The sequence below is a fragment of the Danio rerio genome, chromosome 6 (genome assembly GCF_049306965.1).
Source record: "Danio rerio strain Tuebingen ecotype United States chromosome 6, GRCz12tu, whole genome shotgun sequence".
Lineage (NCBI taxonomy): Eukaryota > Metazoa > Chordata > Actinopteri > Cypriniformes > Danionidae > Danio > Danio rerio.
This window is the reverse complement of record NC_133181.1, coordinates 30,024,474-30,050,000: the sequence shown is the minus strand read 5'-3', so window position 1 is coordinate 30,050,000 and position 25,527 is coordinate 30,024,474. Positions and strand designations below refer to the sequence as shown.

Sequence of the window (25,527 nt, the reverse complement as noted above, 5' to 3'; positions counted from 1 at the left end):
CACGGCAGAGCTCTGTAATGTCTTTTATGTAGCTTCAAAACCCCTTCATGGTTGAATTACTTCCACTCTGAAAAAGAGGAGACCAGGGAGAAAACATGTCCACGGGGAGATGCAGCATTATGTTGGTGGATCTTGCTGAAAAAGAGCTTGACAAAGCTCCAGCTCTTTATGAGAGGCATCTTCAAGCTTGCCAATAAAAAAAAAAAAAAAAAAAAAAGAATCTAATAAAAGACAGCGGGAAGTACAAAGAGACAGGTACAGATTTAATTGCTTAAATAAATCAGAGTATGGTAGTATAATAACTTTTTCAAATTGTTAAACTACTTCAAAATGTAGTAAGAATGTGTGGCTCTCTTAAAATGTGGTCTGGGAAAGAAAGAAAAGAGAAAGACTTTCTTTGTTTTGAACACACAACCCAAAGAATAAACTGAAGTTACAGACAATGCATGAATGAAAAAGCAAAGATTTACATCCATGTCGCCCCCACAGCCAAAAGTATAGACATGTGGTTTCGGATTTCTTGTCCACCGGAGATCACATTGCTGTCTTCAGGTTCAACAAAAAAAGTGAGAGCCAGAAGAAGAGGTAAGCACAGGTAGAACAAAGAGTCTCCTGTATTCAGGGTTCAGTTCATTCTCAATCCCTCAGTGCACAGGACACAAACAGCAGCCAAACTAAGAAAATGAGCAAGAAGAGAAATGAGTTGAACATAACTGTTTTTATATTTCTCAAATTATAATAAACTATAAGAACAAACAGATTAAACTGGCATCAAACAGGCAGACCTGAAATATCTCTAGTATCTAAAATATTAATTTCAGGATTCTATTTAGCATTCAAAATGTCATAGCCTAGGAATGAATGAAAATTTTGAATTACGCATTGTGTCTCAGTGTACAATTATTTATTATTTAGTGTTTCAGTATTAGTTTTTATTTTGTCGTGTAGCAAAAATCTGCCAGGTTATATATTTTTATAATTATATTGCACAAATTTGAGTTCACTATGTTGTACAAATATTGTGTATGTCACTTAAAATTGGTGTGATGTGATACAGAAGTGATTTTTCATTCTAAAGAGAAGACTTTTTTTTATTTTTGCAAAAAATAAAATAATAAATAATAATAATAATAATAATAATAATAATAATTCAATTTAGGTGCTTTCCATCAAGTTGTTCAAGTGATTGACTGTAGCATTGGTAACCAAGTAAGTAACAGTAAACAAGAGAGACACCCGATTAGTCATGTGGGTGGCCTATGCAACAATTAACCGATTCCAATATTAATTGCGCTTTAATTTGTCACAGTTTAATCATTAAGGATTCTCAACACCGCGTTTCTGCACAGAACAAAATTGCTGCAATTCTGTGCTAGTATAAAGTTCCAAGCTTGTATACAGAGGCTAATACGCAAACACGCTTGAATAACTATGGCTGAGGCTATCAACTAAGGGCCGTTCACATGTAATGTCTTTAGCACATGCAAGTTTTTAAAATTTCTTTAGACGATTTTTCACATTAGACAAATAGACTATAATCGTACAATCAAAATCCATGGATACAATTTTTGCTAGGTCACTTTATTTGGAAAACGTTTTCCATCTTATCAAATGTGCTTCCATTATTTGCATTAACCATTTTTCGCATAAGTACAAAACCACCTCAAGTGAATGTAAACTTTTCTGTGAATGAAAATATTTTAAAAACTTTTGAGTATCCATCGCATTTCTCATTCAATACTTCAATATACGCTATGACAGGGTGATGGAAAACCCATTGATAGATTAAAATTATACACTGCTTCACAAAATTGTTCATTGGTTCATGAGATTGCTTCACAGGATCATGAGAAGTGCTGTGATTTCCACAACCAATCAAAATGAACCGTTGCCTAAAAGTTGATAAGAATGCTCTTGAGAAGCAAACCAGCATTCATTTATAATCATATCTGAAAGATCATGTCACAATGAAGATTAGAATTATGGCTGCTGAAACTTTGGCTTTGCCATCACAGAAAAATGCTTATGATCAAATAAATGTCTTGTTGATCATTAAAGATTTATTTACTGGAAATGCAGGAACCAAATATGTGTGTATCCGTAATAAAAAAAAAACCCAACAGGTTTAGAGGTAGGGAATCATTGATCAATCAAGAAATCTGAGTAGTAACAAAGATGTAAATAGGCATGGGACAATAACCGTTTTCAAGTTATATAGTGGTTTGGAAAAGTCAAGGTTTTAAAACCGCCAAAAATATCTGACATACTGTTCCTATGGTATTTGTAAGATTTTTTTATTTATGTTTTTATTTTTAGTTTTTTAGTTTTAAGGACAACACCATCTTCAGCAGAAAAGATATTCAAAAAATTGTAATAGTAAAGAAATCAGTATTTTTGAAACTAATGAAGACAGCAGAAGTCAATGATTCATTTTAATTATTTAGCCTGACATGTTTACTGTTCTAAAGTATTTTAAATATTTCTCAATTTTAATATATTGTGTTCAAAGGGAAAAAAGTTTTTGTTTTTTTACAAAGACATTTAAAAATATGTATATATTTTAGAGCAGTTACCACAATAACGCGAAACTTAAAAGGAATTAAAGGGAAATTTTAGCCAAGGTTATCATACCGTAAGAATCTTATAACGGCCCAACGGCTCTACATGTAATCTATCTTACATAATCAAAATCCAAAAATCAAGTATTTGAAATTAGAAACTAAACTACTATATAAAGATTATTTTTAAACCAAAGTAATCCACAAGTATGTCTAAATAATCAATCAGTCATTAACATAGAAAATTTAACTTTAATTTTGAACAACTAAAAAACCAAATTAACTCACAAATATAGGAATTTAAGACTAAAAATACAGCTACGATAAACCATAATCAGCCTGTGAAATCTAAAATGGGCAAATACAATTTGTATGAGCAGAATAAACAACCAACCAGCGTACGAAAACAATAGGGAGGATGGAATGTGATTGCAACCACATACATTTCTGCGGGCCGTCCAAGTTCTCCCAGGAAAATTTCAACACGTCACATATGTGCCCAGTTCAAGGTTCACAGAATGCGGGGTTCACAGAATGCGGAGTTCACAAAGCGGTGTGGAAGCTGAAAGGGCAGAGGTTAAACCAAATCTAAAGAGAGCAGTGGAATATGCAAAAATGAGAAAATTTGGAGTCTCATTATCATCAAGACTGTCAGCATAGTAGTCACACACTGGCGTTGCTTGAATGTAGGAGTTCAGCACAGATGGTCAGGAGGGTAATCAGTGTAATACCAAACAGGTGTGGGCTAAAAGTGAATGATAAACTACCAGACGGCCAGTCCCGTAGTGCAACACGGCAACAGACAGAAAACCACTTTCAGATGTGACTGTGGCACTTACAGGCTACCTTTTCAAAAGCTCACATGAAGACGTTGTCTGTTGTAAACTGAACTAGATGGGGTGGAAAAGGACAGCAGGCCCAGCGGAAATGGCAGTGGTGTCATAACTTGGATGGCTGGTGAATATAACCCAAACTTTGGTTATGCGTAGGAAGAAAACGTCTCTCAGCAGAGGTCTGACCTCTGGAGAACCACAGCCCAGTATGGGGTCAACAGCAATTACACACATTCTCCTCTGAATTCTTTTAAAAAAGAGGTTGTGCTGATTGTCCCACTAGTATAATACATAAAATATAACTTGTTTTGTTTAAATTATTATTATTATTTACATTTTACTAAACGAAAGCATTCAGACAGCCTACTTAGCATTTAAGTCCCTTCCAAAAATACAAATTACTTGCATGAATTCACACATCATCATTGAAATCTATAGACGAGCATGTCTTTACAAGCACTGGAATGTCCTAAAGAAGAAGACAGGATCTAATAACAGATTAATACAGTAAATCACTTTACTTCTGATTTAAGAAATCTGAACCTTAAGTGATAATTTATCACTTATATGAGTCTCTCTGTGATGTGAACGAACCACTGAAATTTAAAGACCAGTCAGAAGAGGTGAGCCGACAAAATCATAGACAAAAGACCAGGCAAACAATAAATAGTTATTTTCACTGTCTTATAGCATTCTAGTTATGATTTGCTTGTAGTGTGATCCATGTTTAATGTAGTCGTAGATGAATTTAAAAGCAACTCATATCATTTAATAATATATTGGCAAATTGAACGAAATGACCCAAACGACTCTGAAAAAAGATTAATTCATCTCACTAAACAAGACTCAAAGGTCTGAGTCAGTAAAATAATCCGAACTTCGCATCACTAGTTTACACAGCACAAAAAGTGCTGCTTTCTGATGATGTGGAGCCGATCCACGAATCACAGCACATTATGTTAGCTGACCAATCAGAGCCTCTTGAGGGCAGGACTTTGGGAGGAACTAGGAAATAGGACAGTCATTTTCATGTTAGCAGAGTAGCTGTAGATAATCAAAGTAGGATATATGAAAAAATAACGTGATTTCTACAAGTGAAGCACAAGCACACATTGCTTGCATCTTATAAATAAAAACAAGCCTTAAACATACATTCTAGACCACCCCCTTAAACTGGTTAGTTCTGTTTGGGTTATTATGGATACTGCACTACTAGTATACAATATGTAGCACTTTATAGATATATATTTTTATTATTACTTATAAATGTAAAGGTTGGCACCCCAGCTAGTCAGACCATTACAATGTTTTTCTTCATCTAAATAAAATGTTGGTGCTTATACATGTACATGCAAGAAATGATGCATCAGTGTTTCTTCCAGGACTTTTTCAACTGTGGCAGCAGGCCTTTTTTTACACTGATCTACGAACTACCTATGGCGTTATTTCAATAACAAATGTCGTGAGTGCATTATTACAAGTCGAGACCGCATTCAAGTTATACACAATAAATGCGCTATATAAATACACATTACATTACATTATTACGAGCGTGTGAAGCTCTGCTTGCGCGCCGATTTTCTCTACTCGTGCACAAAACTTCTTGCACAACCTCAAATATAGGCTGCTCAAACGCAGATCTTCTTGTGCGCTCACAAATAAACGCTGCTGAATTGTCATTTAGTGTTTATATAACGAGTATGTCTCCAAAATTTATTAGATTTGCAAGGAATATTTATGAGTGTCTCCAATAGACCTATTGTGAAGTAAAACGGCTATAAACTCCAACAAGATAAAGTCATACTTATGGAAACTATTCATCCTAACTGAAAGCTACATCGTGTTTGCTAGCCTCATGCATCACGCACCTGTCAGTCAGTCAGTCAGTATGTAACCTTTAACAGGGCTCGAAATTGCGACCATTTTGGTCGCATATGCGGCCAAAATTTAAGCTATGCGACCTTACAATATATATTGGGCGCATTCGTGCGACTGCATCTAATGGTTGTAGTGCGACCTGTTTTTTTTTTTTTTCTAAAAACGTGGTAAAAAATAAATAAATAAATAAATCGGTCTTCCCTGCCGCTATATTGGTTCATATTAGCTGTCAATCACTCAAGACTTTGCGCTGTCAGTCGACAGGGAGGGAGCTTTTGTGACCACAGGGAATGCAAACGGCTGAAGAGTGAAAACTACACTGACTCTCGATGCATAATTTTTTCTTACGTTTCCTCGTGAGATCAGGCTGCAACAGCGAAAATTTCCGCTAAAACACCATTGCGTAAAGAAGCTTGCCTTTACTGAGTTCAAACTGATGCGGGTTACAACAAAGAACAGTATTGCGCCGGTGGTCATCGGGAGAATCCTGCTCTGCCCCCCTCATAAATTGGTCCGGCTGACTCGCATGCTTTTCCGCAAACACAGAAAAATGTAATTCAGCCCATAACGAGGCTGAGAATTAAAACAACACGAACCGAAACAAAAACTTTTAAAAGTGAGACTTTTCTTCATTTCTTTTGTCCGTTCTTTCTTGATGTGTATATTATTTTTCTATTTAATTACTGATAACTGCTTTGCAGCTTTCAGCATTGAATTGAATGCTTTATTATATTATTTTGTTTGTTTTGAAGCAGAAATATTATTTATTAAATTGACATGCAATATATAAAAAATATATAAAAACAATAGTACAAAATAAAAATAAATATTTCTTACTACAATGCTTTATTTGTGTTTGAGGGAAACCATCAATTTGTTTTCATAAAGTAACAGTAGGACTTTATATAGCAGATAACTTACATTAAAGCACTTTTAAGGCAGCATGATGATGAGAAATATAATTCATTATTAGTATTTTTGTCATCATCATCATCATCATTAATATTGTATAATTATTTAACATTCATTTTGTAATTATTGCACAAATATTGATATATTGATTATATTGCATAAAATAAGTCATCACAGCATTAATTAGATAGTTGTTTCTGGGTTTTGTTAGTCCCAATTGATGTTGTTTTCAAATACAATAAATCCCTTAATATACAACTTGTCAAATATATCATTCATTTTTGGTGGGTGCTCCTAAATTTTTCTGATGCTCCTACATTTTTTCTGGTGCTCCTAAATATTTCAGGTTGGGAGCACCAGTGCTACCGAGTAAGAAAGTTAATTTCGAGCCCTGTTTAAAGGGTTAAACAAATAGCGCAAAGCACCACTATGGTTACAGAAAAGTTTGTGCTGTTATAATTCACTTATCTTTTCATATGTTTTATATGTTTTACAAGCTCCTAATAAAAAATAACAACTGAATGTTTTTGATGAGATGCTTTAATGAAGCCGTGGCGGGATGAATTTTTGTGTGGCGCACTGCACGAATGTAGCTGAAACCATATGTATCCAATGCTAAGGTGTCCTAGAGAGCGTCTCTCAGCTCTAGGCCGTGGTGGTTGATCAATAGGTCGTGTACACAAATTCGGCACAGATTCGAGCTTTGTTCACCACATATTGAGAAGCATTAAGTGTGACATAAGAACGTCCTCATTGTACATCATCAAAAAAGTTTAAAAACAACAGAACTAATAATTACATTATATTAATTGTCTGATGTTTTTAAAAGTGCATTATATCTAAATAATAAGATTATTTTATATGGCATCATTTCAACCATTAAACAATTATAAATGTTCTCTAGATTGTTCCTAATCAGTCCAGCTATATTCATTCATGTTAAGAATAATGGATTCCTTTTAGAAAAAAACTTCTCTTATATATGTCGTAATGTTTAATGATTTGGTTCACATGATTCAAGTTTTGCGATTTAGAACATTTTGCATTTTGTGCTTTGCGTTTTTGCCACTGTATGTGCACTTGCGAAAGTCAACTCTGAGTGGAAAAAGTGCGCTACGTCAGTTGTGTCTTTTTTAATCTCCAAACAAATAAAAGCAGAGGTGAGGTTTCCATTGAGTTGACAGCAATGTTTGTGTTGTCAAAATGACTATGGACTTGTGTTCACTATTTTGAGTTATTTGGAGCTGTATGACTTCACAAATCATGACTATGACAATTTATTAAATATTACAATCATCAACAATATCAACAGCAGCAATGTGAGTTTTTATGTTATTTTCTAAACTAGTAGTATTAATTAATACATGCATAATAATCTTGATAACCCTAAAACCCTGATTAATCCTCAGACTACAATCGTACAAATTAAATCTATAATCATTGCATCCCTATTCCAGAATCCAACTACTGCATTTTTTTTATTTAAACATGTTGTGAAATATTTTTTTACACTTCAAATTGCTTAACACATTCTCTACAACAGAAAACATCTTAAACATGTGAAGAGAAGTACAGACAAGTGTACAATTAAACAATAGGTTAAGGGCATAAAAAAAAGTTAAAGTAGGCCTACCCCCCTTTCAGTGTGGCAGTTCAAACAGACAGGCATACAAATGAGAATTCTACTGCCAGTCATTCCCATTCTATTCAGGGACTTCTTTTGTAATAGCTCCCTGCTCGTCTTTCAGCTTCCCTTGAAAGCTTTCTTCGTCCTCTTTTCTAGCTTTGGGCACATGTTCAAATTAAGAGAGTATGCGGGCGAAGCACAGGAATCTTTCAATGGTGCCATACTTTGCCCTGTTATTTTAGAAGCAGCTGTGAGGCACTTTTAATGGAGAATGATTTTACTTGATACTAGCTTTTCTGCGGTTTCAGGCTTGGTGGCATTCCAGCAGACCATTATCTCTTCTACCATCATGAGTGAAAATTTGATATCGTGTGCTGAGCAAAGGGCAGAAATATCCTATAATATAGCACCCATTTTCCACTACTTCAGTAGAAGTAATACTCTCTGTGGATCTCAAATAAATCTTTTAGGAACCACAGGGAAAGCATGGGTACAGTTAGGGAACTACTGTATAAGCAATGAGGAAGTGAAACAGCCCTTGACTACTGGGAAAAAAGTAAAATAATCATTTAAATAGCAATAGTTTTGATTGACATTTTAAATTCTTAAATTCAATTGATTATCAGTTGCAGATGACTAGCAGAAAGACGTAATGGTTTAAAGAAGTAATGATGTCTAAGCTGATATTATCGAGAAGCTGTCTAACTCATTTTGTGAAAAACAAATAAATGCATGCCTTGAGGGACTAAAATCATTCAATATGTGAGCAGAATGCAGTGATAATATCCCTAGTCTCCCGATTTATACAAGAAAATGTTCTCATCTAAATAACAGAGAACAATACATTGAACTCTAAAAATAAACAAACAAATTGACAGGGAATGGGTCAAATGTTATCTGCTTTTTTGTTTCAATTCTCAGTTTTACCAACAAATTTAGTCTTACAGTAAACTGAAGCAGAGCATTTGGGCATCATGAAAACTTGAATTTTGTTCCTGAATGAATTTAAACAGATAATTTGAGTCAGCAATTCGATGATCTATACAAATTTTGTACGAACCATTTGAATAATGAGGGATAGTTACAACACACTAGGGTTGTCACGATAACATTAATTCTTTATGATAGTATACCAGCTGAAGTATCGTGATACCAAGTATTGATGCGATACTGTATTCATAACTCAAATCTATGAAATAAAGACAATTGTCAGAAATACTGACCAACAAAAATACATTAAAATAAAGATACAAATTATATCGAACGCAATTGGTTCAACAAAATGAGGCTATATGAAGTGTTCGAGAATTGTTTCAGTGTTTTTTGTTGCTCTTTTGTGAGTTTCCAGCTATTGGTTATTTTGGCCTATGAGGTATTCAATCATGTACTGTAGATAGACTGTAAGTTGTAAATGGTAGTGTCATTATTAACAGTGGCACCGCCAGTATTTTGGAGCCATAGTATCATGATACTACTATATTACCGGTAAACTGTGCAACCCTACTACACACAATCTCACCCAAGACATTAATTCTAATCCAAATTCAAAGGCGTTAATATAGGAGCAACACTGGTGTGTGAGATGCATGGGAAGCCCCAGGTGCTTCAACAGGGGTGTAATAAGTGTCTAACTGTGCGTTTATTTATGTCTGTTGACCAATGATACCTGAAACCCCCATGAGGTGAAGGATTTATAGGTTTGTTCAGAGGCAGTCACATTTGGAGAAACAATTACTGATACTGCCAGAAAGCATCTCACTAAATGACAAGCCCACATGGGCAATGCTGGAAGTTGTGGCAGTTGTTAAGAAGATTTTGCTACTTTCACCTGGATCCAGAGAAAAGTTTTTACACTTCCTAAAAGTACTGGTGGAAGTACAGTATTTCAAGGTGTTTCAAGACATAAGCATACAAGACAGCTAATTAGTGACATCTACATGTCGCTTTTGTCTGCAGCATTGTGTTCTCATTGACATGTAGCAAAAAAAGCTGACAGGTGATTTTGTCTCTTAGCCACAGAGGCGCCGCTTGTCAATAGACAAGGCAGGCAAATGCCTGGGGCCCCAGGCCTGAAGGGGGCCCCCACGGGCTAAACAAATTTGAATCATTAAGGCTCTCTTCACATTAAAGCATTTAACGACATTTTAGAACAAAACAATCCACATCCATACAAGCAATTCAACTAGCGTTTCTAAAAAGATCTTTCATCCACACTTTATACGAAGAACGTACATCATGTGACCATCCACACACTTTGGTATGCGCTGAAATTTGCTGCAATGTATTCGGACGTCTGGGCTACCGGCTGTTATGGCCCGTTTCCACTGAGTGGTACGGTACAGTTCCGCGCGCTTTTATGGCCGTTTCCACTGGGAAAAGGCGTACCGAACTGAACTGTACCGTACCACTTTTTATGATGATAATAACGTGCACTTGATTATTGACATGCTTTTAAAACTTGATCCTGTCAGAAATTGACAAACGCAAGAGTGACATGCAAAAAAAACAGGAGTCGCCAGAAAAAAACGGAGCACATTATTTTTTCAGCAAACATGAACAAACTGCCATGTTTAACTATTATTATCACCTTTTGGACTATTATGAACTCGGAATGATGGAATTATTCTCTAACAAGAGGTTACATGTGCTGCATAAGATTAAAGACACAGATGAGAGGTTTGCTCTGACTGTGGGCTATATTTTATGTTGTTTTTGAACCTAAATAAGGCCTAAATGTATGTTGTGTGTAGTTTTTCTGTAAGTGGTAACATATTGGAGACTGTAGGGGTCTGTACGTGTTCATATATGTTGCATTTATTTTATATAATAACAGACGTTACAGTAGGCTATTTCGCACTCGTCATTGATCTGCAGTTTTAATCAAATTATGTTCATAGAAAGGTTAATAATAAACATTTATACAGAAATATTTATGTATATAAACCTAGACAATTTCTAAACATTTTCTCGAGCAAAAATGACGCTGACTGAAACTTTATATCGGCCAGTCCATCTTGGATCTGCCGCTGGATCTCCTCTCTCTATAGTTGTTAAACATGATATATAATTAATCTTGTGTTTATCTAACAATAATGAAAATTATGCATTTTAAAACTAAAATGTATTAGTGTAAATGGGGCTTAAGGTAGTGACAAGAGGACTCCCGTAGAATCAGGATTTTCATGAACAACATTTCGATTTCGAATTTTATCACAGACAGACCAAATCTGTGTTAACAATGCGAATCTGAAACTTCTTTCAAAAGAAAAACAATTAGATTTTTATCAAAGACCTGTTACAGTGCTTACACTTTCCACAAGCTTTTAGACACAATAAGACTGATTTAAAAATTACCTGGTTCTGCTATACATCAGCCTTCCTGTATGCAAAGTAACTTAATCCTATACCACAAATGTTGACTTTTGGCACCAAGTCCTCCTGTGCTGAACTCATTATCCCTTTATATGCATGCTATTCAGTGTCCTGTTCTCACGCTCTGTTTAGGCGTGCTGCGTTATGATTGGTTCTAATGATTGGTTAGAAATCGTGCATGTCCTAATTGCATTTGATACAATTTCAATGAATTGCAGAGCCCTAGTGACAAGTTTGCAATGACAGAGGTAGAATGACTCCCTAAATGGCCCCACCCCCACCTAGCACTCTCGCAGCAAGTACAATCCATTTTATGTAATCAACTGAGAGGTTAGGGGCTGCTAACATATTGCATCTAAAATAGTGAGAAAAAAACGACAGTGATGAAATGGCTCCTTGCAAGCAACAATCAGCCATACTCTCAAAGAAATCACCACTGACAAACCCTTGCAGTGGCTCTGATAAAAAGTTCATTATGAAGCAAATAAAAAAGCGACGCAATGTTTGAGTGCTCTGCATTTGTCTGAGGTAATTAGCCTATCGTTATTACTGAAATCTGTCTAATTCATACAATGTGTGAAGCTGATTGGTTGTTCTTGTCAAATGATGAATGGTGTGCTTGATCTAGACATGCTTAATCGTCAAATCTAAAAATGCTAAATTATAGAATTTAAAAACAGCAAAATTTTATCTATGTGACCTCAAAATATATTTAGGAGCATTTGTGCAAGTGCATAAAATTGTTGTGTGCGCCCAGTTTTTACTGCAAAATGTTTACCACATGCGCTGATTCAGGGGACATTCACACAGAATGCATCTTTGCACTTGAAACGCGAAACGCAGCGCTCAGGAAGGGTTTAAAACAGTTGTCATGTCAACTTGCTGCAGTAAACAAAGCCAGGTGCGTAATGATTGACCCGCCTTCGCGCTCTTCTTATTGGCTCACTGCTCTAGAACTGAACGTGAATGGATTGGTTAATATCAGCCGTCAATCACTCAGTCAATGCCTTCTGGCTTGGGATGACAGGGAGAGCTACAACCACGAAAATGTAAAGCGCTGAAGATGAGAATGAAGATAACACTGACAGATTTTGTTTTAGAAACCATGGCATCTAAAGTTACAGATAATGACACATCTTAGTAGTGATCATGTGCTGAATGTTAATCCACCATCTACACTTTTCGAAGAGTGGAAAAGACTTCCGTTGGCTTCAAGTCCGCTATGATAAGTCTGTGGGATGGAAATTTCAGGTAACTGTTTGCCATCTAGCACGAGAGCTTCTGTTTAATTCTTCATATAATCGCCAGATGCTGTCCGCCGTGCAAGTGGCAACTTTATGTAAAATTTAACACCATCATCGCAAACGGGCTTGCATTGAGTGAACTAATATCGCTACTCATGAAAAGACCTGCAAAGCTATTAACATGACGTATGCATATAAAAAGGTACAGTTTATTTCAAAAGCATCAGTGCAATATCAGACAGCACCCGTGAGAACAGCAGTTATATCATTAACAGATTTATTCATGTCAAGCAGTTCCTGCAGGGCCGATGAGTAGTCCGTGTATCTTTTGGTCACTCAGTTATGTTATAAAAATGTATTTTCTTGTGACAATGGGATTTTGTTGAAACATATTTTCCTCACGCATGCATAAATATTTTTGCATCCTGGTTTGATTAGAGTTGATTTCAAATGCAATAAATATGTTTGTATAAAACGTGTAGTAACGGTGGTTATAGTTCGTGAGTGTGACTAAATTTTGGCTGATGTGCCTACATTTTTAAAGTTAGGAGCACAGGTGCTGCCAAGCAAAAAGGTTCATTTCAAGCCCTGCATTATGTAAAATATCAGTTCATTATCTTTTCTTAGCATATGTATTACATAATATGCTACTTGGACTAGAGGGAACTCTGTGCCTCCCTATTAGTTGAATAGGATTTACAAGACTACAGTTGACTACACTTTGGATTTGTTAGTGATGAATGCGAGACCTGGAAAATGGACCAACTTGGGAAAACTTCTTGGAGGATAATCCTGTTAGCTTGTTTCCATAAAAAGTAGGCTAGGCAGTATACACTTAGCAAAAAAGTATTTCAACATGAAAAAAAATGGAATTTATTTATTAAAAACAAAAGAAATTGGTAAAAAAAAAAAAAGTAATGCATGTGGTCTTAAGGCCGGCTCACACTGTGTGATTTTTAATAATCCTAAACATTTGCAACATGTAAGACTGCACAAACATGGCTCCCATGATAAGATCTCAGCCATCATAATGTCAAACTGAACGACAATGAAGACGTGCCAGACACGGAAGAAAACTCACCTGGAGTTTGACGTCATCTATCCGTGACACTTTCACTATTCTGCCTTCTGAAATGATACCTCACAGCAAACGTAAACCATCTATACCGGCAATTTTGCACACAATGTTCCTCAATAATAAAAACAAGGAAAAAAATTTGTTTGACTTTTCCCCACAGTCAGTTGAATTGTTGCATGGATTGCATCATCACAATCGACGCTCCTATTGGTTCTTGGACTGACACTCATCGCAGCTGTCACACTGCAGGAAAATGTCTGAAATCTTCTGACACTGCCAGAACTTCATCGGAGGGAAAATCTGATTGCAACAGTCATTATGGTGGTTGTCTGTGAACATCTTAAACCAGCAATCAAAGATCACAGATTTTAGCCTAGGACTTCAGGAATCTTTTAGGATTTGCCAAATTTGGTCTCAGGTGACCAAATCATTGCTAAAAATCTCAAAGTGTGAGCAAGGCTTCAGAGCAGAATTATCAGCTCAACAACACAAACCAAAAAAAAAAAAATTGAAATGTAATGGCTTTCTGCGCTTGATATAGGGCTGGTCTGATAAATAATATCATACCAAATTGCATTTAAATTTATGTTGATAAATATCATAAGCCCAAAACATTTTAATTAATATTAATAATCATTAATAATTAATAATCTAAGAACCAAACAAACAACAGAAATATGCAACAACAAGAGTTTATATCAACAAAACAACAACAATTATTGCCTGAAAATAGGTTATGCTGCATCACCCAGTGTTGTTTAACCTTTAAAAAAAAAAAAAAAAAACTACTACAACATGTAAAAAAAAATTAATAGACTATCATTTAAAGGTCACTTACATTCCAAACTGATGAAATACTAAAAGATAACATCATCTAAAAAGTGTTTGTTCCATTCCAAATGCTTTTGGAGGCAATGCATAAAAGCAACTGTGATACATAACATCAAACAAGGGATACAAAGGCAGATCCTAAGGCTATTCTTAAATCTAGACAAGCGTTCTTCAAAGTAATGAAACAAGTAATGGTACGGATTATTTATTATGTTCATTTTTAAATTTTTCTATAGCCACCACATCATAGAGCTTTTAATGTTTGGCTCCTCAAAAGAAAGCTTTATGAGCCAAGCAACCTTTTTAGATAACCATTTATAGATAAATGTTCTTGTTCAGATGCTTCAGTTTATTGAGTCTAGCGGTTTATCTTTTAACAGCAATCAGTTTTGTGTGCTAACATGTTTTAATTTAAGACAAAATAGAAATATACTTTTATTTAAATTTAATTTCTAAAGATGGAGAGAAATCAGTTCACACAAATCATGATTCCATATAATGGTTTTGATTAGAATACAAATTTCAAACATTTCCACATACCAGATGCAATGCAACAGAAACGTTTAAATACCACAGACATTCACAAGCTCAGAACAGAACAAAATGTGCTAATCAGGACGTAGAACACAATGCATTGTTAAAAAAATTCAAATTGCCCCAAAAAAATCCATGAAATTGTAAGGCTGCGAAAGGTGAACCAAGGGACCACTGTATTAAAATCACATGCAGTGTAACTGATGTTCACATTCACAGTCCTAACGTTCATGGAAAACTATGTTTGCTAGTTATTTTATTTTCAATACCTTTGACTAACTATCTGCTTGTGCATTCAGTATGACAATAAATGTCATTTAAAACACTCTTAATGTTTAATTAAAACTCTCTGGAATATATGATTCTGACTAGTTAGTTCCGACATTGAAAGTTATGTTATCAGATAACAACCACTGACATTAAAAACATAGGCTCATTCAGATATACTTTGTCATCCTTCATTCTGTTTGCTTTGCTTTTATAAAAAGATTTAATAATCATTTTAAAGCTCAGAACAATGTTTTGTATAGTTTAACTCAGGGGTGTATTTAGCAGAATAAAGTACATCCAAGCAGTTGTTTTCACTGAACAAAGCCTTTCAGGGTTCGTTCGCGTCAGGCTGTTGATAAGACTGCAGGGATTTATTCTCTGATAACAACTGCCTGGATGTACTTCCTCCCTTACATAATGCACATGAGGTGATCATTGTCAGCAGTTTATTCTGTTGTTCAGCTGAAACGTCACAGAAATAGAAACTTTGTGAAATGTCATCACAACTTGTTTTTGTTCTTTGGGAAAGACCACGTCAGTATGTTAGTTAGTAGTAAGGATATGGTATTACATGATCCAAAACACAAAGTACAGTCACAGCAACCTTTCTTGAAGATTTAAAATCAGTTTGTTCTACATATTGTATCACAAAAAATAAACTTTTCGGACCATAATACAGCAATTAAAGTGAAAAAAATCTTTGTTTTATTAAATCTTTATTTAATGTCTTTATTTGACCAGGTCAAATTAACATTCCGTTAACTCGCATTTAACAGTAATCCTCAAGAATAAGTTACGCTTGAAAATGCTTCCTCTGCATTCAAAACACTTCAGTTAATAGACTGCAGGTTAATGTGAGGCCCAAATGCACATAACCACCACAATTAGCATTCCATCAAAGCTTTACAACTATAATGTTTCTCTTCATTTTAAGTCTACTCACGTATTCTCACGGCAGGACTTTACTTCACCGTCTTTGATCTGTTTTAAGGCGGTGACAATCTTTCAGTGCCCCATCACTGAGTTTTACTCTCAGCTCATTAATGAATATTAGTTTCCTGCAGGCCTGCTTTTCTTGAGGCCAGGGTCTGAGGGATCACTAGGATGGCTAGGAACGAGTTGGTGGAAAGTGCATTGTTTTGAAGAGACGTGTTCCAGATTGTCATGACTGACTTGTGGCAGCATGGTAATGAATCTCGCCTGGTGCTTAAAAGGAGTGAGCGCCAGTCATTAATTACTAGCACATGAGGCAGTCCTACTACAGCTGCCACCGCAGTCAAGCAAACAGAGCTTGTTCCATAAGACGTATCCTCAGAACTCACCGCCTTCACTCCAACAACATGGCAGTACAGCTGCTGCTTAAGTAAACAAAGCTCTATGGGTATGATACAAACTAGGGAAGGTTTGCTTACTCATATAAAAGAGAGGCCGAGCTGGTTTGGATGTGCAACAGTACAGTGTAGTTTCTGACTGAATAGACAGTGATATAGGGCTGGGCGATATTGCAAAAATAATTATCACAATATTATGTTTTATATCATTCAGTATTGATAACTACTAAACAATTTTTAACAATCCATTTAGGTATAGTAGGATTTTTTATTATTATTTAACCACTTCATTTTAATTGACCAACATTCCTAAGGCAAATAGTTTTAATAGTCAAAAACTAAAATATTTAAAACAAAACATCTGATCTCTTAATAATAAAATAAACAAAGTTATAAAGAGACTCTTAAAGGTTCACGAAACCCTTGAGTACTTTTTCTGAGATTTTAACAGATTTGTGTGTGTTGAGCATCAGCTAAGACAATGTTAGCACCGCTTAGCTTTAATTGTGGGAAAAACTACATAACTTGGAGCTTTTGTCAAATAATCTCACCTCTGGGGTTTAAAATGATTTTTGCAACATAGCGCAAAACTGCAAGTGCAAAGATAATGCGTCGGTTTCTCATTATTATTCATAGCAGAGTTTTTTTATTCTATGAGTAGAGCCTGCTTCTTAATTATTCATGAATGCGCGTGTTTTTCCGAAGGCAAGGCAGACTTGCCAGTGCCAAGCTGTGAGACACGTTGATGACTGGGTGAGAACGCGTCCACAGACCCACGGCACACAGTATTTAGCTGTTCATGAAGGGTTGTATGTGTTTGTTTCCATGATCCACAGGGTTTGTTGCATGTTTTTCCCCGCGATGCTGTCAGGGCCGATACAGCAAAGCTGTTTGTGTCTAGCAAGCATTTTTTCGGGAGAGCAGTACGAGAATTGGTGAATGGCGGACGTTGTCTTTTATCAGAAGTTCATTCACATTTAGACACGCCGCCGTGCTGCTGTGTTTGCCTAAATCCTCTCGATTACCAACAGGGCTAATGGTTAAAATAGACTGGGCAAGAGACCTGCTGCACTGAGTCTGCATTCAGACCCGGGGATTGAGGGAAAAGTCCTCATTTATAGTGTTTATATAAACACAATTGTCTTTATAATGATATAAATTGTGGTTATAAAATTACAAATAACAAATGTAGCAGGGCAATAAATTACTTTTTATTTCTTTGCATTTTAACTTTGTAAAATATAAAATCATGCGTCTCCTCACGGTTTGGGTCTCATTTTGTGAGCTAACTATCAACAGTTGATCGCTCTTCTCCTTCTCCCCTGCTGGCCATGCCCACTCCTGTCCTTTGCTCGCGGAGCTTCACGCCCATTATGATGCATCTTTTGAAAAAATTCTGAGGTGGACCTAAACCGAAAGTGGGGGGTGTCATGGCCCTTTAAACTTGATAAATAATGCTGAGCAATCAAAGCAAACTTTAAGATGTGAATAACAACGTTATGGTAAACCTCAAACTCATAAACAAAAGAAGTTAGGTCTTCACTTAAACCGGACAAAGTCAACATGTTTTTCTGCCAAAGAATTTAAAATATGAATAGAAAACAAAAGGTGAAGAGAGCCTACGCTGTTTTTTTAAACAACTGACTTATATTGTTACTAGTACGCTTACATTTTTGTACTTATTATAATTATTACTATTTATATTATTAATGATTGGTAAAGTGCCATTTGGGCAATTTGTGAATTTCTTAAAAATATAATGTTTAATTATTATTATACGGTTTCAACGTTTTTATTTAACTTTTATTTAACTTTTTTAAAGATATTTAATATTTAACTACAATATTTATCAGCTGTATTGTGTTGTTTTATTAACGAAAGTTTAAAAATAAACATGTACGTTTATACGGATGCTTTATTAATTAGTATTTAATTAAGTTATAAGTTATTCCTTAATTTTTACATAAAAGGTAAATTAACTTAGGTAGGCTAACTTATTTGTTGATGGTACAAGAGGAACATTTTTGTTTATTATTTTCAAATAAATAGATAAATAAAATAACTTGCGAAAAGGATGCAATAAAAAAATGCAAGCTCTTAATCATTCCACATAATCTGATTCGTACATGCCTATATTGCGCCGACAAGAACAATCCCTAAAATAAAGTCTAGAGAGAGATTAATATCATTAATGAATGAATATTAGTTAATATTATTGATCAACACGAACTGCATTGAATGATAAGCGCCTTCACAATGTCGTGTCTACGATCTGTTCTGAAGAACAGATAATCCATGTTATCACTGTCTCCGAGCCAGGTTTTCATCAGTTTTTTTTCTTCTCACTACAAACAATAAAGTATCAGCGCCAGACCAGTGGTTTGAATTATATTTTATTCCTTATTTCTTTTTGTTTTATTTAAAAAAACATAAATATTTAAAGTTTTGTATTTCATTTTTTTTAAAGATTATCATTTAGCCTACCTGCAGCGCACATAAGAGGTTGATGCAGCAAATGCCCTTTACTCATGCACTATACCCATTTCATTTATGACACTGTAAACTTGACTTTGCAGGCTGAACAAAAGGCATTTTTAAGGTGTCCTAACTTGAGACTGCTGCTGCATATGGGATGTTTCTTATTACAACTTTTAGCGTTGTCAAAATGAAAGCATAATTAAAAGGGGTTTTGCATTTAATCAATTGTATAGCTTAGTTTTAGTAATAATGAATTTAATAAATTATAATATTAATTGTAATGCAGACTACTGAGCAGTGTCCAACAAAACATTTTTATTAGGTTACTTTAATAGACCTAATCCCTAACTGAAAAACGAATGTGAAAATGACAGGCAGTTGCATCTCTGCTAAAATTTATTTAACGACAAATTTCTTTCGCGTTTTTTTCCCTTTAGAGATCAAGAGAGTTGTATTTAAAGAATTAGTTAACTAAAACAAGAAATGAAGGTCCAGTTCTTTCCTGGTGAGTTTAGTGCGCCTCCGCATGCGTGTTTTAAAGGCTACTGGCGCACCCTGACCTGACGTGGGGACCAGATCTCTGCACTATAGGTTTAATTTCACAATTTTCATGATTTCATTGCATTTTCATATGGTAAAATATAAAAATGTATGTTCTGAATGAGAGGAGTGTTAGTGATTAAAGACAGAAAGAACTTTTGCTTTTGAGTGAACTTGTCACAGATTAATTTAGTATGATTGAAAACCACACCTCGCCCAGACCTCCGACCCCCGAGAAAAAAAAAAAAAAAAAAACACCACCACAGCAACACCGGTGGTTGTTGGTGACTTATCACCACGGTAGTAAAAAATTGCCACCATCACAGCCCTAAAGAGCAGCTCAATCTTTTATAGGTTTGCTGTATAAAAACATTACATTTTGAAATGCATATAAATATCGGCCTATACATATCGGGTCCATATCAACCAAGTCTGAAGAATTATCAGTGTCGGCCAAAAAAAATCCATATCCCTAAATAATATATTGGTAACATTCACTGTATTTTAATTTATTGGTTAATTATGATTTGTGGTCACAAGATTTCATCCAGAGATTTGTATATATACAAGTTTATCGCAACAAAAGGTCTGACAACACCAGATTCTATAAAATGTAAGAGGAGAATGTGAACAGGCTATCTTTGTCAACACGCAAAAAAGCTTTTGAAAAAACAAAACAAATTTAATTACTTTAACAATATTTGAAGAGTCATGCTGCATGATATTTGTCATGGGATAGAGCTTTTCCAAAGTTTATATATAAATCACAGTTTGAATGTTCTTGTTTTATCTTTAGTAAACTATGAATCTTTTATTTTGGCTGTTAAAGTCATGCAAAATTAAATTCAAACTCAAAGTGAGAAAACAAACCAGTTGTTGGGAACAACTTGGCTGAAAATTCTACCCATACCAAAAAAAAAGAGAAACCATGCTGCTTGTTCCACAACACCGTTGTGACTGGTTAGTGTAAATAAATAAATAAATAAATAAATAAATCAATTAAAAAAAAGAACTTGACTAACAATACCAGCTTAACACATGATATTAAGATTAATAATAAACTACAAAAACTTTAATATGAATGCATTTTCAAGTTTAATGCCTTGTGGTGAGTCACCGGACACTCGATTAAATGAGATCACCTCATACCACACTGAAGTGGGTGAACGCCTCTCATGTCCATTCTTGCTGTTTTTCTGAGCATCAGGATCAACCCCACACAAACACGCTGATTTAAATCAGCTACATCCACCTCCCTTTCATGTTGCCATGGATACTACTGATAAAGGCTGGGCCAGGCCAAATTCCTTAACCTCTTGAGGTCTCTCCTAATATGGAGTCGGAGGAGAAAGCCTACTAAAGACAAAGGCCTCCATCTCTAAGAGAAGAAACATTTTTTTGTAAGAGTAAGGATCTAATATTGACTTATTTGGTGAGCAGGGAACTCTACACAAGACAGTGGTTCTTCACACTAACATCAGATGAAGACTGCTCTGGAAAAACACTAAAGAGAAAAGGTCAGACAGGCCAACGCAAGAGCTGCTCTGCAGAGAATGATTCTCCAGGGTTTGTCTCACATGAACATGCAGCTCAGATCTTTGATCTAAGACAGAAACTCACTTGGCCAGTAAAAGTATACAAGAAATGGTAACAAAACTGAGCTGCTAGATTTCTCAGGCTGCTAAAGCAGTCAGTGACAAAGAATTGATGTCAAAAAACTAGTTGTGACTAAAGCAGACTACACGGTCTACTCATGTTGCCTCAATCTTGGTCATACAGTTGTGGTTAAACACACAAAACCAACTACAACCGACTGCAAACTAGCTTGTGTTCTGTGCCCGCGTGTAAAGAAATAACGGTCTATCAAAGGTGTCAAATCCAGTTCCTGAAGGGCTGCAGCTCTGCACAGTTTAGTCAGAACCCTAATTGAACACACTTGATCAACTAGTCGAATCCTGCAGTTTTGTCTAAAAACCTACAGGTAAGTGTGTTGAAGCAGGATTGGAACTAAACTGTGCAGAGCTGTGGCCCTGCAGGAACTGGATTAGACACCTGTGGTCTGCAGATATACAAGCAAGCAAAGTGGCACTTGCATATTAATCTGAATATCCATAATGTTGATCACTTTCTTCATTCAATATGAAATTATGAATATTAAATTATTTGCTTATTGAAATGCTTTGGTAAGATGACAGCATAAATTCAGCCTTGTTTCCATTACATTCTTGCCCACCTTCATTGCTTTTGTTTATATTCCTGTGCACGGAGTAGTTTGTGAACTATACATCCAATCAGAGCAATCATAAGTGTCACTTACACCAACAGCCCTGACACAGATTCAACATGCTGAATGAGGTAAACTACAATTGATATGGGGATGGTTAGACCACACGTGTGGAAAACATGGCAAAAAACTAGCCTAACAAACTGACCGTCAACTTGGTGTCATAGCAGCAGAACTTCAGTTACGAGTTCAGACCCTCTTTATATTTCTGACTACTGCCCTTCCAAAAAAATAAAAAATAAATTCATGAATCATTATGAATCAGCCACTTCTTTATTTATTAATTTTTTACCCAAAATCATTCATTTACTGATCTGATAGATTTTATTATTATCTTTTTAATACACACATCTGACGTTCTTGGAATTCTTGTATGTTTCCAATTTTGCCAATTGCTTTTGTTGAAAGCATATTAACTGTAAACCAAAAATAAGACAAGCTATGATATATCTTTGTTATTTACAGTGTCAAAACCATAAAGCTTTAGGTTTCAGTGGTCTTGCAAGCATTGAAGGCATAGAACTATTACGACAACTGAACCACATGCGGGAAATCACCCCCATGTCTAATGTGACCCACTGGGAAGATTAATTGACCATCCCTGCTATCTGCCATTTCTGCAATGTTTCATTAACAATAAAATCATTTATTACTTGATTAACAAAAATAATTGTCATCATAGTAGTCAAATTGCCTGTATGCCTTAATGAAATGTAGTTATCTAACTTTTTCTAATTTTTCGACTTTTACAAGATGTACAATAAGTGTTTGGTGTCTCCAGAATGTGTATGTTTAGATGTCCATTATGCAGCTGTATAAAATCAACCTGCTTTAAATGTCGACAAACCAGGACTTCTGTTAAGTGATTGAAGTGTCCTCATTTATAGTTGTGCCAACACTATGCAGCTGTGCTGATTCCAGCAGTTATGAATTGCATAGTGTCTTTTCTTCATTACGATCATGACCAGCCTTCACCGCCGTGACTGAAGCTCTGCACAAGACTTTTGGCCAGCGGAAAATTAAAATGGTCGTGCTGAACTGAGTCTGGTTCTCTCAAGGTTTTTTTTCTTCACTCCCAACAGGTGAAGTTTTTTTTCCCTTTTTTCCCACTGTCGCCACTGGCTCGCATGGTTCAGGATTGATAGAGCTACGCATCGATGAATTTGCTCTTCAGTGTATGAACTCTCAGTAATGAATAAATCACACTGAACTGAGCTAAACTGAACTGAACTGAACTTAAACACTACAAACTGAACTACACTGTTCCAGTTACTATGACCATTTATGTGAAGCTGCTTTGACACAATCTACATTGTAAAAGCGCTATACAAATAAAGCTGAATTGAATTGAATCATGACCTGTTTTTAAACATTTTGAACTTGAATAACTCCTCCTTGAGGTGCAGCTGATCATGAAGAGTTGGAACAGACCTTATAGGATTAAAAGTTTCTTTACAAATCCTGTCTTGTGGACATGGTTGTATGTGTTACTATGGAGACATGTTAAAACGCTCCAATCAATTTGGTGGGTGAGGGAAACTACACTTCTACATCATATTGCAGCGGGCCTCAAAATTGCTATGGTGTGGATCCTATTTTAAGGTCAGGAAATGTAAAAAAAAATAATAAAATACATGTTTTTTATTCTCCAATATGATTGTGGACACAGTGTACACACAGGTCTGTCCAAACACTAAAATTGGTTTAATTTTAAATGATTTTGCATGATAGGAGCCCTTTAAAAAAGCAGCAGCCATCTGTCTGTTATATCTATTTGAGGTGTTTCTACTTACTTTACAGGAGAAAAGGGTTTCATCGGGTGCAAGTTTACATCGTGAATCAGAGTGGATGTGTTTCACGACCTAAACGTTCCATGAATTGCTATACACTGTGCAAGGCCATCTAATGATCCCCAAAATAACTTAGACACAAGAGGGCTGACGCTGTCTGTTAGATATGGAGAGCTGGATAGTTGACATTTTTCATCCATGTGGTGCTGAGATTCAGATGGAGAGAGTGAACGTTCTCTCTTTTGTCTATAACAGCGTGAGGCTGGGTGAACGGTGCAGTGATGACACAGTAGAAGCCATAGATCCTTACAAGGGAGAAATATTCAATTACAGCAAACAAGGCTTTTTGATGAACATTTACCTCACCGAAAAAGTATATAGGGCTTACATTCTAGGGCTTATATGTCCTCTGTCATTGCATTTCTAATTCCTTGAGATGGCAGCACTTTACATATCTGTCAACATTTCTTACCTCCTCAATATCTTCAACAAACACTTAAAAGTTTTGAAATTAAATTACAGACATACTTGTTATGAATTAAATTATATCCTTTATGCATCATGTGACTGCCAAGAGTCCAGAGTCATGAGAGTTGGGCTTGATTAAGAATACTAGATTATCCAGATAACCCAAATGGTGAGAGAATGTGATGGTGAGTCTGTGAGAGTGGATGAAATGTGCGATTTATTGTTAATATATATGTGCAACCTAAAACTACAATACACAATAGAGCAGGAAGAAAGAGCAAGCCAGAGTAGTGACAAAGCAGTAAAAAAAACTCCATCTATCAGAGAGTAACAGTTTGTTTGCTGCAGTCAAATATACAGTCTGAAAAATGTGCAGAAATGCCATCCTGGTCAGTATTAACATGAACACAGCTCACCTTATAACCTGTTCATAACAAACTTGTACCTACAATTCAACATCCAGATCTTTTTGACTAACTGCATCTCTCTGTTTAATGTTTATCGTCTTTTTTCATAATTATTTTGTGTTGTCACTTGTCACTTTTTGTGCACGTTAAGCTTCTGTTGGCAAAAAAAATCCTATAATAATCAATAAAATCAATAAAACTGATTCTGGTAGAATCAATAAAACTGATTCTGATTTTGAAGAAAAAAAACCCAGACAATTACAGTATATTAAAGTGAAAACTTTATTAAAGATTAAACTTTATCAGTGCACAAGGTCTTATAAGAGACAGCAGCAACTATTAATCAAACAGCACTCTTTGAAGAAGAGCTTACACCTAAATTAAACATTCCAAAAGTACTGTATGGTAGTGCTGCACGATTCTTGCTAAAATGAGAATCATGATTTTTATTTTTGCTTAAAATCAAGATCATGATTTTCTCACAATTCTGCAAATATTAATATGTAAAATAAGGATTAGTATGAGTACGCTATTATTACTGTTATGTCTCAATCATATAGTAAAACAACACTAATAATATTAGACCCATGTGTAGGTCTACTGTTGATTAAAATGCTAAATTTTGTATAGACTTTGAATGGTGGACTTTAAATGAACAGACTCCTGTTTGTTAATTCACAATAAAGTGATGACATTAAACAACTACTCTTAATTCTAAAGTTGAATTATTATGTTTGAGACATATTTCTGTCCTTTGCCATTGACAACATTATTACACCATTTTATCACTGGTAAAATGAGATGTTTTTCAATATCCGATTCCCTCTTGCATTATATTCAACACAGGCTAGAGTAGGGCTGCACGATTAATCGAAAAAAAGATCATGATCTCGATTCGACCCCCTAGGTGATCTTAATCCAGCATTTCTACGATTCTGCCAATCATAATTTCATGTTCAGGAGAGAAGCAAAGAGGCAGACGGACGCACAAGTCTTTGAATTGTTTTATATACGTTGCTCACCGATATGTACACCTCCAAATGGTGTTGAAAGAGTCACATACTGTTTTTATAAGGTATAATTCACCCAAAA

At 35.4% G+C, this 25,527-nt stretch overlaps 1 protein-coding gene and 1 long non-coding RNA gene across 3 annotated transcripts in view; both read right to left on the bottom strand.

The window, feature by feature from the left end:
• The window catches only part of ryk (receptor like tyrosine kinase), a 96,671-nt gene that overhangs the window by 53,794 nt on the left and 17,350 nt on the right, over positions 1 to 25,527 (bottom strand).
• Positions 18,814 to 23,141, bottom strand: LOC141386286 (uncharacterized). The gene is made up of 2 exons (XR_012407976.1): positions 21,539 to 23,141; positions 18,814 to 21,379 (listed from the first exon to the last, which is right to left on the bottom strand). It is a non-coding gene; the product is annotated as an uncharacterized lncRNA (long non-coding RNA).